This window comes from Protopterus annectens, chromosome 14.part0, assembly GCF_019279795.1.
Source record: "Protopterus annectens isolate FY-2018-M chromosome 14.part0, PAN1.0, whole genome shotgun sequence".
Taxonomy (NCBI): domain Eukaryota; kingdom Metazoa; phylum Chordata; order Ceratodontiformes; family Protopteridae; genus Protopterus; species Protopterus annectens.
In genome coordinates, this window is record NC_056748.1 from 526764148 (window position 1) to 526779968 (window position 15821).

Below are 15821 nucleotides of genomic sequence, written 5' to 3' on the forward strand. Positions count from 1 at the left end.
CTTTGGAATTCGTCCGACCGAGGAGCCGCCTGACGGCAGAAAACCCATCTGTGATTACTGCAGCTGTATGCACGATGAACATCTAAGGCCAAAATCTACTTCTATGTCTAAAAAACAGACGCTTGGGCCACGTGTACAGGCCCCAATGCCTAAAAAACAAATGATCAAAATGGCTGAAGATTTAATTACCTTGATCAGGGATAGCCATCCCCCTCCTGCTAAGAGGCCTAGGCAAGGTACTGACTATGAATCTTCAGATCAGGTTTCTATTTCTTCTGATTCCTCTTCTGAACAGGATTTAGCTATACCTACTTATGAGGACTTTGATGCAGAAGATTCCATCCCTTCTGCTTCTTCCCCTGAGGATTTCTCTTTTGGAGAAACTTTACATACCTTAAGGAAACACTTCCACTGGGAAGTCAAGATTTCTCTGAATCTAAAAAGAGACTTAGGATTTCTGCCTGAATTAGACAATTGTCCGGGTATGGGTATATTTGAATGTTTCTCTGCCTGCAAAATGCAATGGCTGGAGCTAGACACTTTGTGAATACCCTGGGTGCAGTAGATAGGCCAAAGGGAAGTGCAGAGAACTGTATTTCCTGCAAGATTCCCTTATTGGAATGTGCAGGTAAGCTTCCTTTAAGTCTAAGGTTGCCAACCAGGCATCTTTGCCTAGCATAGGAAGCAGCTGTTGAAGTGTTAGCATTTTGAAATGACCAAAAAAGTGTTTAGAATAAAGAGGTCCAGGATAGGACGCCAGGAGCCGTCTTTTCTGGGTACCAGGACGAGTCTAGAGTAAAAACCTTGTCTCCTTTCTTCTGCTGGGACAGGCTGAATAGCCCTGATACATAGAAGAGAGAACCTGCTGTTGAGCCTCTGCCCGCTGACTTGGGGGTAGGTCTGGCCAACCGTTTGGGGTTGGTAAGGTGTGGAAGTGGAATAGTACAGTTGTGTACACTTACCATAAATGTTGATGTTAGAGTGTATTCACTGTTGCAGTCATTAAATTTGGGTAATCTACTGGCAGGTTGCCCTCAGTCGGCCTGAATAACAAAGTCTTGGGTCCTGCGTCGGTTGCTGTCTCCTCTTCCATGACGTCAGGTCGTCAGGGGTACAAAACATGCAGCCAACGCCATTTTAATCAGTTTTTCTTGCTCCAGATGTCAGGTGCCCCCCAAATGGGGAGAAAAAAATATATATAGATAAATTGTAAATATATAAATGCACCTTAGAAACATAAAATTTACCTTCAACTAAAAGCAAATACACTACAAAGGCTTTCGAGTATAGTGAAGGAAAGAAAAGGTATAGACTGGGGGATGGCGGGTGGGTAACCCGGACTGCAACAGAGAATACACTCCAGCATCTACATTTATGGTATGTGTACACAACTGTACTATGTTCTTCATGTTTCACTGCTGCAGTCATTACATTTGGGTAGAATCCCAATGCTATGGATGGGAGGATGGAACTAAACAGCATTAGGAGCAGCTATAAGGCCCTGCAGGACTGCAGTGGCAAAGCCTGCCCTGGATGTGGAGAAGAGAGGTAAATGATAATGCTTTGTGAACGTATGAACAGAGCTTCAAGTAGCAGCTTCTAGAATGTCTTTGGTTGGGACCCTCTGAGAAAAGCTTAAGTAGAGGCAGCCCTGGTGGAATGGGATCAGATTCCCTTGGGCACAGGTTTACCATGGTGCAAATAGCAGAAACAAATGCAGTGGCTTATCCATTTAGAAATAATCTGCTTTGATATAGCTTTCCTCTCTGATCCTGCAGCAAATGCTACCAGTAGTTACTCAGACTTTCTTAGAGATTTTGTCCCGTTTAAGTGGAATCTTAGTTGTCTGTGTACATCCAGTGAATGCAGAATCCGCTCCCCCTTGTTCTGCGGATTTGGGAAAAATGTTGGTAGGTGAATGGTCTGGTTAAGAGCCACACTGGATACCACCTTAGGCATAAAAGAACTGGTCCTGAGGGCCACTCTGTCCGGGTAAAATATAATGAAAACTGCCATGAGAACCTGTAGTTCTGAAACCCTTCTTGCTGAAGTGACTGCCAAAAGAAAAGCTGTCTTCCAAGATATAAATTTTATATCCACAGTAGCTGCTGGTTCAAAAGGAGGCATGGTGAGTTTTTCCAACACAAAATTGAGGTCCCACGCAGGAGTTGGTGCTCTCCTGGGAGGCTTTAATTTTTTGGCCTCTCTGAGATACTGTTTAAGCAGTCGATGAGAAAAGAAGGGAGGCTCTGTGTTGTAATGAGCTGAGATGTCAGAGGCATGGATTTTTATTGAAGAAAAATATAGGCCCTTGTCAAGTATCTCAGTTGAGTATTGTAAAATCTGAGGAATATTGGGCTTTGCTGTGTCTATTCCTTATGCTTGGTTCCAAGCACAGAATATCTTCCATTTATCAGCATAAGATTTTCTACTACTAGGCCTTCTGGCTTCCAAAATGACATCCATCACAGATTGACAGAGATGTGGTTTGAATAATTAGTTGATTAGCCATGCTGCAAGATTCAGAGTTTGGAGCGGAGTGTGCAGAATTTGATAGTTCTGCTCAGACAGTAGATAAGGTGTTTGAAGCAAGTACCACGGAGGAAGGTATGACATATTCTTTAGAAGCGGGTACCAGTGCTGGCGAGGCCAGTCCGGAGCAATTAGGATCATTTTTGTTTTTTCCTGTCTGACTTTTACTAAGACCTTGGAGAGTAGAGGCAGAGGGGGAAAGGCATAGACTGATAGTTTTTTCCAGCTGAAGGATAGAGCATCCACTTTCCATGCTTTTTTGTGATTTCTTGTGCAGAATTTGTCCAACTGATAGTTTTGGGGAGAGGAAAATAGATCCATGTCTGGGCACCCCCATTTCTGTGTTAACATGTTGAAGATTTGTGGATCCAGTTTCCATTAGTGCGGGTCCATAAGATTTCTGCTTAGGTCGTCTGCCAGAATATTTTGCTTTCCTGCCAGGAACTGAGCTTGAAGATGTATTCGGTAAGTCAAGGCTGTGTTCCACAAGGCCATGGCTAAACTGCAAAGGGGGTAGCAATGTGTACCCCCCTGCTTATGTACCATATAAATGTGGTGTTGTCCGTCTTTATCAGTAATTGTCCTGGATGAAGTAAGTCCTTGAAGGCTGTCGGAGCATTCTGAACAGCTAGCATTTCTTTCTGGTTGATATGCAGATGCAGGTAGTTTGGGATCCATTTGCCCAGAATGCATCTCCCTGGCAGCTGGGCCCCCCAGGCATAGTCTGATGCGTCTGCAGTTAGAGTTTGGGTGGCAGGGGGTAGAGTGAATGATAGTCCCTTGTTTTGGTGACATGTCTCTGCCCACCAAAGAAACTCCTGTTGTAGGCAGGGAATGAGAGGAAAGTACAGTTGTGTACACTTACCATAAATGTAGATGTTCGAGTGTATTCACTGTTGCAGTCATTACATTTGGGTTATCCTGCTGGCAGGTTGCCCTCAGTTGGCCTGTATTCCAAAGTCTTGGGTCCTGCGTCGGTTGCTGTCGCCTCTTCCCTGAGGTCAGGTCGTCAAGGGTATAAAAGATGCAGCCGACGCCATTTTATTCAGTTTTTCTTGCCCCAGATGTCAGGTGCCCCAAAAGGGTAGGCTAAATTTATGTAAATACAACATATATGCACCAGAAATAAGCTTTACCTTCATCTATAAGCAAATACACCACCTAGGTTGCATAGATTAGAGAAGTAAAGATAAGCTCCAGCAAAAATAAGGGAGATGGCAGGTGGGTAACCTGGACTGCAACAGTGAATACACTCGAACACCTACATTTATGGTAAGTGTACACAACTGTACTATGTTCTTCGTGTTTCACTGTTGCAGTCAATTTGAGTCCCAAAGCTATGGTTGGGGGGCTGGAGCTAAACAGCATTAGGAGCGGCTATGAGGCCATGCAGAACTGCAGTGGCAAAGCCTGCCCTAGATTTAGAGTAAAGAGGCAGACTGTAATGTTTTGTAAAGGTATGCACTGAACTCCAAGTAGCAGCCTCTAAAATGTCTTTGGTTGGTACTCCCCTGAGAAAGGCTGCAGAAGTGGCTGCAGCTCTGGCTGAATGTGGCCTAATGCCCTTCGGCACTGGTTTGCCATGCTGTGAGTAGCAGAAACGAATGCAGTGACCTATCCACTTTGAAATAATGGTATATGCCACTAGTAATTGTTCTGTCTTTCTGAAAACTTTAGTTTTGTCCACGTAGAATCTAAGTTGTCAGTGTACGTCCAAAGAATGTAGAATTTGCTCCCCCTTATTCTGTAGATTTGAATAAAAGGTTGGCAAATGAATAGTTTGGTAAAGGGCTACACTGGATACCACCTTAGGCATAAATGTAGGGTATGTTCTCAGAGAGACCCTGTCTGGATAATAAATGATAAAGGGTTCCATGGCCATGAGAGCCTGTAGCTCTGAAACTCTTCTTGCAGAAGTTATTGCTAGGAGCAGAGCTGTTTTCCAAGATAAGAATTTTATATCTGCAGTAGCAGCTGGTTCAAAAGGAGGTAAGGTGAGTTTTTCCAAGACATAATTGAGGTCCCATGCAGGTATTGGCGTTCTCCTTGAAGGCCTTAAGTTTTTTGCTCCTCTGAGGTACTGCCTTAATAAATGATGAGAAAAGAGTGGTGTGGCTCTGTATTGTAATGAGCCGAAATAGCAGAGGCATGGATTTTAATTGAGAAAGATAGGCCTTTGGTCCAGCATCTCAGTTAAGTACTGCAAAATCTGAGGAATATTTGGGACAGCTGTATCAGTTCCATGAGCTTGGCTCCAAGCGCAAAATCTCTTCCATTTCCCAGCATAGGATTTTCTAGTACTAGGCCTTCTGGCTTCTAAAATGACATCCATCACAGCTTTACTGAGAGGTGTGGTTTGTATGGTTACATTATACGCCATGCTGCCAGGTTTAGGGTCCTGAGTTGGTTGTGCAGAATCTGTTTTGCTGGGACAGTAGATGAGGTATTTGAGGTAAGGTCCACGCTGGGCATTGGGACAAGTTCCTTAAGATCGGATACCAGTACTGGCGGGGCCAGTCCGGGGCAATCAGAATCATTTTTGGTTTCTCCTGCCTGGCCTTTAGGAATACCTTGGGGAGGAGAGGTAGTGCAGGAAAGGCATATACTGATACGTTTGTCCAGTTGAATGATAAGGTGTCCACTTTCCAAGCTTGTCTGTGATAAGTCCTTGTGCAGAATCTTTTTAGTTGATTGTTTTGAGATGAGGAAAATAGATCTATGTCCAGGCGTCCCCATTTCTTTGTTGTCATGCTGAAGACTTGTGGATCCAGGTGCCACTCGTGGGGATCCATGAGGTTTCTGCTTAGTTCATCTGCCAGAGTGTTTTCCTTTCCTGGCAGGAATTGTGCCTGCAGATGAACTTGGTAAGACAATGCTTTGTCCCATAAAGCCCTGGCTAGTCTGCACAGGGGATAAGAATGAGTGCCCCCCTGCTTCTTTATGTACCACATGACCATGGTGTTGTCTGTCTTTATCAGTAGTTGTCCCAGATGAAGTAGGTCCTTGAAGGCTGTCAGGGCATTTTGAACAACTAGCATCTCTTTTTGATTGATATGTAGATGCTTTTGGTTTGTGGCCCAGGTGCCCTGAATGCCTCTTCCTGCCATGTGTGCCCCCCAGGCATAATCTGATGCATCCGTTGTTAGGCTCTGCCTGGCTGGAGGTAGTCAGAATGGCTGTCCCTTGTTTTGGTGACAAGCCTTTGCCCACCATCGAAACTCCTGTTGCAGGCAGGGAATTAGAGTAATCATTGTTTCCAGACTGTGGCAATGTTGCGTCCAAACACTTTTTAGGTACCATTGAATTTTCCTCATATGCAGTCTTGCATATGGAATTAGTAAGATGCAGGATGCCATGAAGCCCAAAGCCTGCAGACTTTTTCTTGCAGATAACTGGGCCTTTGTTGCCATTTCCTTGAAATAGGTAGTCAGTTGCCTTTGTTTGTCTGGTGTGAGATAAGCCATCTGGGCAGTTGTATTTAAGCTTGCACCCAGGAATATTATGTCTTGAGAGGGTACTAGTTTTGATTTCTTTTCGTTGACTGTGTACCCTAGGCATGTTAAAAGTCTCATCACAAACGTCAGATGCTGTAGTAGAATGTCCTTGTTCTCTGCTTGAATGAGGCAGTCGTCCAAGTAAGGATATATTTGTATTCCTCTTTGTCAGCAGTAAGCAATTACTGATGCCAGGCACTTTGTGAAGACCCTGGGCGCAGTAGATAAGCCAAAGGGCAGGGCAGAGAATTGGTAATGCTTTGAGCCAGTCTTGAATCGGAGGAATCTTCTGCATGTTTGTCCGATTGGGACATGCAGGTATGCCTCTTTTAGGTCTAAAGTCACGAGCCAAGCCTTGCTGCCCAGCATGGGCAGAAGCTGCTGTAAGGTCAACATCTTGAATTTTGGTATATCCAGGAAAGTGTTTAGAATAGATAGGTCCAGTATTGGTCTCCATGCTTGGTCCTTTCTGGGTACCAAGAACAGTCTTGAGTAAAATCCTTGTCCCGGCTCTTAATGAGGCACTTGTTGAATAGCTCTCATGTCCATGAGAGCTGCGACTTGTTTTTGAGCCTCTGCCCATTGATTTTTTGGCAGGTCTGGCCAACCGTTTGCCCTTGGTAGGGTATGGAAATGAAACTTGTAGCCTTGAGACACTATGTCTAGAACCCATTTGTCCTGGGTTATAATGTGCCAATTTTGAGAAAAAAGTGCTAGTTTTCCCGATAAGGATAAATTTGAATGTTTCTTTGTCTGCAGAATGCAATTACTGGTGCCAGGCACTTTGTAAAGACCCTGGGCACAGTAGATATGCCAAAGGGCAGTGCAGAGAATTGGTAATGCAAAAAACCTGCTTTGAAGCGGAGGTATCTTCTGCATGATTCCCTTATTGGGATATGCAGATATGCCTCTTTTAAGTCTAGAGTTACTAACCAAGCATTCTTGCCTAGCATAGGCAGTAGCTGTTGTAAAGTCAGCATTTTGAATTTTGGAATGTCCAGGAGCGTGTTCAGAATCGATAAGTCCAGTGCTGGACGCCATGGATTGTCTTTTCTGGGTACCAGGAAAAGTCTTGAATAAAATCCTTGTCCTTTTTCCTTTTCTGGTACCGGTTGAATAGCCCCCATATCCATGAGGGACATGACTTGTTTCTGGGCCTCTGCCCACTGGTTTTGTGGCAGATCTGGCCATCCATTTGGAACTGGCAATGTATGGAAATGAAATCTGTACCCCTGGGATACTATGTTTAATACCCACGTGTCCTGGGTAATTAACTGCCAATTTTGAGCATGAAGTGCTAGTTTCCCCCCCCCCCCAAGAGGGCTGCCAAAAGAGAAGTGCTTGGAGATGGTAGAGGAAAGTCATCGAGACTGCTTACTGTAGGGTTGTGCTTTGTTTCCTCCAGATGTGGAGGTGGAGGCACCCCATTGCTTTGACCTGCAAGAACCCTGTGATCGATATCTGGAGCCTTTTGAATGCCTGGGTTTGCCCTGAGTGGCTCTGTTAGACACAGGAAAGGACCAATTTTTAGTAGGCCAGTGCCTACTGAACCTGGGTGGCTGCACTTGCAAGAAATATTTTACAGTTTGCATAGATTTAGCTTGGTGTTCCATTTTCTTTAAAACCTCTTCTGCCTTATTACCAGAGTATCATGCTGCAAAGGGGCATCCAACAATTTAGCTTTAACATGATCAGGCAAGATTTTGCTCCTTGAGCCAGGCATGCCTTCCAATCACAGATCCAGTAACGGCGGCCCTACAAGAGGCCTCCAAGGAATCAAAACCACATTATAAAGTATGCTTTCCAACCTGTTCTGCTGAATGCAATAAATCCTGTAACTATTTTCCACGCAATCAGAAATCAACATAATTTTCTGTTTCAGTAAGCCCATAACATGCTGTTGATATTTAAGCATATGAAACTGGCAGTTTAAAGCCCTGATTGCCAAGGTTGCAGACGTATAAATCTTCTTACCCCATCTATCCAGCGCCCTGGCATTTCTATCAGGAGGAGTAGGATTTTTGGCTGTAGAAGCCTTAACACCCCTGGGACCCTGAGAAATGGTCTCTGGATCAGAAGCAGGATTTTTGAAAATAAATTTGTGGGAGTCAGGAACCCAGTAATATCTGTCTGGGTTACTAGGAGCCAGAGGCAGGGAATCAGGAGCCATGCTAGATTCAGAGAACACATCAACAATGTCTAATACAGGAGGTATTGCCAAAGGCCTATGCTGAGAAAGAAGGAAATCCTAAGCCTCTTTTTCAGTGGGAGTGTCGAGACTTCTCTGAATCAGAAATGTTCCCTTAAAGCATGCAAAGACTCTCCCAAAAGAGTAATCTTCAGGAGGAGATGCAGATGGGATGGATTCCTCTGCATCAGAATCCTCATAGAATGCAACAGAAAATTACTGATCAGAAGAAATCCATCAGAAGCTTCGTCGTCGGTTTTGGACCTCGATGGTCGGTCTCTTTTTCCTTGTGTTTTTTATGTAGTCGGATTGCTAACAGACGACATTTCAGGGTAGTTAAATCTTGAAACAAAATATTTAGAAGCAAAAATAGACTGACGCTTAATAGTGCATTGGTTAAATTTAGCACAAATCGACAGCAAGGCACATTGTGATCAGGGCCTAGGCAAGGAATACAGTACAAATGAAAATCCTTATGAGGTACTTGCTTCCCACAAGTAATGCAGTTAACTTTTACTGACATCGGTAAGGAGCAAGAAAAAGTTTCCCCAACGGAGTGCTTCGCTTTAGTTTGAAGATTTCGGTTCTGAAACTTGAATACGAAAATTTCAGGAGTCGAACGACCAGCACTTGCGAACTGCTTCTGCTTCAGGCACCGCGCGGCAAGAAAGATGGATTAAAATGGCGTCGGCTGCATGTTTTATACCCTTGACATCATGGAAGAGGAGACAGCAACCGACGCAGGACCCAAGACTATTATTCAGGCCGACAGAGGGTAACCTGCCAGCAAATTACAAATGTGATGACTGCAACAGTGAAACACGAAGAACATCTGTATCCTTGGAAGACTATTTAAAACCCATTTGCCCTGGGTAATGAGTTCCCAGTTTTTTGCATGCAGGGCAAGCTTCCCCCTAAGGGCGCAAGCAGCTGAGCAGGTCTTGGAAGGTTTAAGGTTAAGTCATTGTGACATTTTTCCACAGGGGGGTGTTGTACTACTTCCAGCTTTGTAAGTGGGAGCCCCCCCACTGCTTAGGCCTGTGTGTGCCTTGAGACTGTAGCCTAGGTGGTCTGCTGTTCCTGGGTTTGGACTGAGAAGGCCTGGAAGAAACTGGTAAGGACCAATTCTTAGAAGACCAATGCCTACTAAATCTGGGAGGCTGTACTTGCAGGAAATCTTTAACAGTTTGCATAGATTTAGCTTCTCCTCCATCTTTTTAAGGACGACTTCTGCTCTGTTGCCAAACAGGCAGTCTTTGTTTAAGTGAGCATCCAGTAATTTAGCTTTAACATGATCTGGTAAATTTTGCTCCTTAAGCCAAGCATGCCTTTTAAGTACAGACCCAGTGACAGCAGCCCTGCAAGATGCTTCTAAAGAGTCAAAACCACATTACAAAGTATTTTTACCAACTTGTTCAGCATAATGCATTATATCCTGTAATTCTTTATGTTTAGCACAGTCAGGAATCAACATCATTTTGTTAAGTAGACCCATAATATGCTGCTGATACTTTAGCATATGAAACTGGCAGTTTAAGGCCCTAATGGCCAAAGTAGCAGAAGTGATTACCGTCTTACCCAATCTGTCCAATGCCCTGGAATCTCTATCAGAGGGGGTAGCGTTTTTGGCAGTAGTAGCCTTAATTCCTTTAGGTCCTTGGGAAATGATCTCTGGGTCCGCAGTAGGATTCTTGAACAGGAACTTGTGAAAGTCAGGTACTCTGTAATACCGGTCAGGTTTTCTGGGAGCTGGAGGTAAAGTGTCTTGGGCCAGGCAGGATTCCAAGAAGGCATCATCTACAATGCCCAGAACAGGAGGGCTAGCTGAAGGCCTGTGTTGAGGGAGGAGTAAGAATTCCTTAAACCTCTTTTTGGAGTCAAGAGTAATTCTGGCTTTCCCAGAGGAAATGCTCCCAAAGAGTGTGCAAGGTTTCACCAAAAGAAAAATCTTCTGGAGGGGAGGCAGAGGGAATGGAATCCTCTGCATCAGAATCCTCATAGGTAAATAAGGGCAAATCCTGGTAAACAGAAGTAACAAATTTCAGAATCCTGATCAGAAGAATCAGAAGGAAAACCAGTTCTAGGTCTCTTAGAGGGGGAAGGCTGGATTCCCCTAAATAAGTAATAAGGTCTTCAGCCATTCTTCTAATTTGTTTTTTAGGCATATGGGCCTGACCATGCGGTTTAGACGTCTGTTTTCTAGGCGTGGGTCGAGTTTTAGGCCTAGAAGAAGAAGAAGATGGCATTGGTTTGAAATGCAAGTCTATAGGCCTGAACACACCCTCAGAAGCCGGTGCCTGCACAGCGGCTCCGGACCTATCCAAGGTAGAGACATCGGCAGGTTTCATAGTCGAAGAAGCATCTCGCGGCATACCGGACTCCGAATGGGTCTCAGCAGAGGCCTGCGAATCTGAAGTGCGGGTATCAGGGGCTGTGAAAGCGCCTGAGTACTGGTGAACTGACTAGCTTAGCGGAAGCACAATCGGCAGTTTTGGGCCTTTGCGGTCTATCTCTGTCTTTTTCTTTGTTTTTTTCGGAATATCGGTAGTTGGATGGCTTACCGACGACATTTCTGGATAGTTAAACAGAGTACCAAAATAATTTGCTGCAATAATAGACAGACGACGAATAGTTTGGGGGGTTGAATAAAGCACAAAACCGACCGCGAGGGACGTAGTGGTCTGGCCCTAAGCAAGGAATGCAATACGAATTAAAATCTTTATGAGGTGTTTGCTTTCCACAGGTAAGACAATTGTTAACTTTTACTGACATCGGTTTAAGAGCAAGAAGAAGGATCCCCAAGGGGTACTTCGCTTTTTTGAAGACTTCGGTTCTGAAACTCGTAAATGAAAATTTCAGGAGTCGGCCGACCGGCACTTGCAAACTGCTTCTGCTTAGGGTACCGCACAGCAAGAAAGACTGGGGTAACGGCGTTGGCTGCACGTTTTATACCCCTGACGACCTGATGTCATGGAAGAAGGGGCAGCAACTGACGCAGGACACAAGACTTAGTTAATCAGGCCGACTGAGGGCTACTGCAAGCAGATAACCCAAATGTGATGACTGCAACAGTGAAACACGAAGAACATTAGTGATGCTGTGTTGCAAGGTTGCCATCTCACACTGCAATGCAGTCCTAAAGATTTACTTCCACCAAACCCATATGTTAGCACTGCAGCAATGTTACTAGAGATGACAGTGTGTATACACAAGGTACAAGAAACTGTCCAATGCAACAAGTTACACATTCAGAAATGCAAACACAGCAGCCTAAACCAGGATATACATGTATAAACCTTGACTAGACACTGATATCCAGATAGATACGCTACCAAACGTACAGCAAAACTGGACAGCAAACTCCACCCCAACCTTTTGCTGACAGTACACAGCTGGTCCAGAGCTGCATCACTGAACTAGTATTCCCTGTACTTGTAAGTGTACAAAGCAACATGAATATTAACATGTCAAAACAGAAATGTCACTCACAGGCCAACAATCACAAGGCTATAACAGTAGCTGACCTGCAGTACTATTGTTTTAATAACTGTTCTTGGCTGAAATGTTCATTCACCAAAGATGGTTACTGTTGCTGACATATCACACTTTCACAGAAATGCAGATGGGGGGGGGGGTGCAAAAATCAATTCCCCTTTAAAAATATGACATTTTAAAAAGTTCAGAAAGCAAGTCTTATCACATGATCATCGCACAGATTACCACAGCAGTAGCTTTAGCTGTATGGGTTATATCCTGCCAAGGATACAACAGCCAGGAGCCAAGCCTGCCTCCAAAGCTTCAGGCATCTTCCATGGCCCCAAACTGTCAGCTTGAACTAAGCTGACTAAAAAGACAGGTTTGGGCACCAAGCCCTTCAGAGATTTCATGCCAGAGAGAGGAAGGATGAACCCTGAAAGGCCAATGCTAGGAACTACAACAAATAAATGTCCACACCCTGGCAAAACAATGCACCAAAAACCAAGGGGAATGGAGGTAGGGAGCGGCTATTGCAACAGTGATCATTCAGACATCTACTGCTATGGCAAGTTTACTTACACAACTGCACAACATTTGTGCTGATCACTGCTGCAGTAGCCTTAGCTATATGGGTAGATTACCCTAGCTTACTATATTTGGGAGTTGAAAGGAGAACAGTCCAGAATCCCCTGGAGAATGGTCCTTGTAAAACCTGATCTAGACCTAGGGGAGGAATCAAGCTTGTAACGCCTTGTAAACACAAGTGCAGAAGCTTTGGAAGCTAGCTGGCTGGCTGTTCTACCCTTGGCAGGATATAACCCATACAGCCAAGACTACTGCAGCAGTGATCATTTTGACGTAAGTTTACTCACACAGACGTACTTTTTCAAATTAAAGACTAAAATCATTGAATGATTTTTCAGTGTACCAACATTAATCTGGCCACAGTGGGATTCAAATGGCATCTGGAATGCAGAATATGTAAAATGGCAAATGGAGTTTAAAACCTACATAAACTGGGATGCCCACTCCTTCACATGAGCTGCAATGTATACAGCTGCCTCGTTGAGGATGTACAATGTAGCAGAGACGCACACATTTTATACTGAGTGTTCTGATTATGTGTAAGCAGTGCCTATTCCCAAGCTCCTCAAGTGGTATTTATTTACTTATTTTCATTTTCTTACCGGGATACTGCACTGATCTCAGTGGACCACTTGCAGGCACAGCCCAGGTGAGTATATCACAATGTAAGATGGCGATACAGTTGCACATAAACTTTTACAATGTCAGAATAGAGAGATTAAATCGACTAAAGAAAAGAAAAGTAGCACTTCCGGAACAGAATTCAGCTTCAAGTCTTGGCAAGTACTTTCACTTTTAACAAAACTGCACCAAAATAACACTGGTGCATGTACTGGTGCCAGGACTGGAAAAAAAGTCTATGTATAATCCAGATAAGTAATAAATTATATATAGTCTATTATGCAAGAAGCTCAGAATTTCCAAACAGAGAATATTTAGCACGAGTAAGAGAGAAATTAGAGGAAAATAAACATTTGCGCCAAGAAAAAAAAATGTTAAAAGATAAAAATGTATATTCCTCAATGAAACAGATCAACAGAATAAGGAAAAGCTAGACGGATAAAACACTGGGCAACTTGTAAAAAGAAGTGATAAAAGATAAAGAACAGAGATTTTTGAAAGGTACAAAGAAAGAAACATGGACACGTAAAAGAAAAGAAAGAGGTCCGATATGATGCAATATTTATGCAGAAAAGAAAGCCAAACTGAAGAATACAAAAAGCAACTCCAATGACATTTGAAGAAATATAAAGGCAAAAATGCCTAGATATGGCAAACTTCACAATACAAGATCAGTGAGGCAGAAATTAAAGAAACAGAAGCTGAAGTAATAGACCAATAGCAAAGTAGAGTTTAGTGTAGAAAGTATAGTTGTGTAAAATCTTACCTTAACAATAGATTTCCATCTCTTCAATTTTGCAGTATTCCTAACTCAAGGGATCTCCTGCCAGGGACAACCCAACATCCGGCCAGTATAGCAAAGCCATTAGTATTTACATGCGCTATACGTCACATGTATGATCCCCGCACAAAGTGTAGGGCATAAAGGTAACAAATGGACCCACACACTTCAGAAATGAAAAGGCCCGGGAGGAAAAGAATGTCCTGTGGGACCAGGGGGAACATGTACATTCAGGAGGAGAAAAGAAAGAACTACCCCACTGCCTGGTGGGCAAGGAGAAAGCACAGTTGTGTACACTTACCATAAATGTAGATGTAGAGTGTATTCACTGTTGCAGTCATCACATTTGGGTTATCTGCCTGCAGGTAGCCCTCAGCCGACCTGAATACCAGAGTCTTCAGATTCCTGCGTCGGATGCTGTCTCCTCTTCCATGATGTCAAATCATCAGGTGTATAAAACATGCAGCCGACGCCACTACATCAGTTTTTCTTGCCCCAGATGTCAGGTGCCCCCACAATGGGAAACCAATATATATCATGGTACGCCGCCATCAAAAAGCAAATACACCAAAAAGCTAGAAGAAAAGTAGAGTCAAGAGAAGTCAAGCGACTGGAGGGAGGGTAACCAGGACTGCAACAGTGAATACACTCGAACAGCTACATTTATGGTAGGTGTACACAACTGTACTATGTTCTTAGTGTTTCACTGCTGCAGTCATTACATTTGGGATGATTCCCAAAGCTAAGGAAAGGAGGAGGAAGTTAGAGAGCATTAGGACCAGCTATTAAGCCCTGCAAAACTGCAGTGTCAAAACCAGCTCTGGAGTTAGAAAAAATAGGCATGTGGTAATGCTTGGTGAAGTATGTACAGTGCTCCAGGTAGCAGCTTCTAGGATGTCCCTGGTAGGGACTCCTCTGAGAAAGGCTGTAGAGGTAGATGCAGCCCTGGTGGTATGTGATCTTATCCTCAGTGGGGTAGGTTTTCCATTGTGCTTATAGCAGAAATGAACGCAATGGGCTATCCATTTAGAAATGGTTTGCTTTGAAATGGCCTTCCTCTCTGCCCCTGCAGCAAAGCCAATTAGCAGCTGTTCAGATTTTCTGAGAGGCTTAGTCCTGTCCAAATAAAATCTAAGTTGTCTGCGCACGTCCAAAGAGTGCCATATTCATTCTCCTTTGTTTTGTGGATTTGGGAAAAAAGTAGGCAAATGAATGGACTGGTTTAGGGCCACACTAGACACCACCTTGGGCATAAAGGAAGGATTGGTCCTGAGGGAAACCCTGTCTGCATGGAAGATAATGAAGGGCTCTCCACTGCCATGAGGGCCTGTAATTCAGACACTCTTCTACCTGAAGTGATGGCTAGAAGGAAGGCTGTTTTCCAAGAAAGGAATTTCAACTCTGCAGTTGCAGCCAGTTCAAATGGAGGGACAGTGAGCTTTTCCAATACAAAGTTAAGGTCCCAGGCTGGCGTAGGGGACTCACCTAGGGGGGTCTTAAATTTTTAGTCCCTCTGAGGAATTGCTTTAGCAGGGGGGTGAGAGAAGAGGGGTGGTTCAGAGTTATAATGTGCTGAAATAGCAGATACATGAATTTTAATTGCGAAGGATAGGCCCTTGTGGAGCATTTCTGTTAAGTACTGAAGAATATGAGGTAAACTGGGCACCGTAGTGCCCATACCCTGGGTCAGGCTCCAGGAACAGGACCTTTTCCATTTTTCAGCATAGGATTTTCTAGTACTAGGCCTCCTTGCTTCCAGAATGACATCTAGCACCTGCTTACTGAGGGATGCTATTAGACAGCTCCAAGAATTAGCTAGGCTGCAAGGTTCAGGGTTTGAAGCTGAGGGTACAGAATCTGGCCCACCTGCTGGGACAGCAGGAAAGGTGGCTGAGGTAGGTGCCATGGATCCAGCAGTATCATGCTGCGCAAGAGGGGGTACCCAGTGCTGGCGAGGCCAGTCTGGTGCAGTAAGAATTGTCCTTGGTTTGTCCTGTTTGATCTTTAGCAGATCTTTAGCAGAACCTTCGAGAGAAGAGGCAGAGGGGGAAAGGCATAAACCGAGAGGCTTTCCCAGGTAAAGGACAGGGCATCCATTTTCCAAGCTTGATTATAGGAAGTCCTTGTGCAGACTATGTCCAAT

The 15821-nt window shown here is 44.1% G+C and overlaps 1 protein-coding gene across 1 annotated transcript in view; it reads right to left on the minus strand.

Moving 5' to 3' along the window:
- The window catches only part of VPS26A (VPS26, retromer complex component A), a 769921-nt gene that overhangs the window by 497515 nt on the left and 256585 nt on the right, over positions 1–15821 (minus strand). The gene's annotated exons all lie outside the window — the stretch shown is intronic.